The sequence below is a fragment of the Echinops telfairi genome, unplaced genomic scaffold (genome assembly GCF_000313985.2).
Source record: "Echinops telfairi isolate 266 unplaced genomic scaffold, ASM31398v2 ScPeMD7_7466;HRSCAF=8504, whole genome shotgun sequence".
In the NCBI taxonomy this organism is placed as follows: Eukaryota; Metazoa; Chordata; class Mammalia; order Afrosoricida; family Tenrecidae; genus Echinops; species Echinops telfairi.
This window is the reverse complement of record NW_022111366.1, coordinates 934,176-935,568: the sequence shown is the minus strand read 5'-3', so window position 1 is coordinate 935,568 and position 1,393 is coordinate 934,176. Positions and strand designations below refer to the sequence as shown.

At 42.1% G+C, this 1,393-nt stretch overlaps 1 protein-coding gene across 2 annotated transcripts in view; it reads right to left on the bottom strand.

The window, feature by feature from the left end:
• The window catches only part of ACP6 (acid phosphatase 6, lysophosphatidic), a 26,164-nt gene that overhangs the window by 19,816 nt on the left and 4,955 nt on the right, over window positions 1-1,393 (bottom strand). The gene's annotated exons all lie outside the window — the stretch shown is intronic.

The following is a 1,393-nucleotide window of genomic DNA, read 5'->3' as shown; positions in this document are numbered from 1 at the left end:
ATTTGATGACGTAGAAGAGGTGAAGAGAAAAATGAAGGAGGTGCTGTCAGCCATTCAAACAGATTAAGTATGAAAAATGTTTCCAAGAATGGGATAGTAGATTTGACAAATATATTAAATGTAATGGCGAGTACTTTGAATACATAGCTTTGAAAAAACTATATATACATATATACAACTATTCTCCACCAAAACTAAATTGGTGGAGAATATTTGTACATGCGTATTAGCTTTGTTACAAATACGACCACGAATGTGGTGGTACATACAGGGGGAAGCTATGAAAACTTCTTACACATAATCAAACATCTCAAGGGAACAAGTCACTGGGCCTAGGAATTCAGGACCATAGTCCCAGGGACACCAACACCAACTAGTGTACCACGGTCCACAAAGACAATGTCTGCATCCGACTGCGGTGAGTAGTGACTGGGGTCTTAAAAGATCGTGGGCAGCCATCTAAGGTGCTACAATTATTCTCTCTCTGTCTGGAGGAAAGAAGGGTGATAAAAATCACAGATGCATGGAAGCAATTAGTCCAAGAGACTATCGGACCCCACAAGCATCAGTGTCCACAACCTGAGACCCATAACAGCAAATGACTATCCCTGCCAACGTCTCTGAAAAGGATCACATAGAAGGTCCTGAATAGAGGGGGGAAATGGGGAACACAGCTCAGAAGCATAAAAGAGACCAGGTTGACTAGTTGGCTAGAGACTGCTGAAACCCCTGAGTTGAGGACCCTTTGTTCCTCTGAACTCACCCCTGTAGCTCAGTTTTCAGTCAAACAAGAGGCAGGTCTCTAAGGGAACAATAACACTCGCGCGGCCGGCGCACCTTAGAATAAGCCATTGGAGACCAAAAGGGCAGCATGTACCCAAGGACAAAGTTCAAAAGGGTTAGGAAAGGTTGACTGGAAACAGGAAACACAGGAAGAAAGTTGGGATAAGTGATGTTGTTACATGGAGGGATTTGCAATCAAAGACATTTTTAAAAATGTCTATGAATTATTGAAGGGAAAACTGATGATCTGTTCTATAAACCCTCACCCAATTCACAATGAAAAGTTGTTTTGGTTTTGGTTTAAAGACAATAACAAGCAAAAAAAGTAAAGGCAAGGCAACTATTCAGGAGGAGCACACCATTTCTAATGATAACAGACTAATATCTCCCAAGAGTCCCTATAAAGAGGATATCAAAAACGGAACTCACTGCCATTGAGTTGATGCCAACGCATAGTGACTCTCACTGCCCCCGTGAGTGTGCGCTACTGTAACCCTTTACAGGATTCGAAAGCCCAGCTTTCTATTCTGAAAGAAATATTTTCTTTCTATTCTGTTTGAAAGAACAGCTGACCTTGCAGGTAGCAGCCCAACTGGTAACCAACTACGCC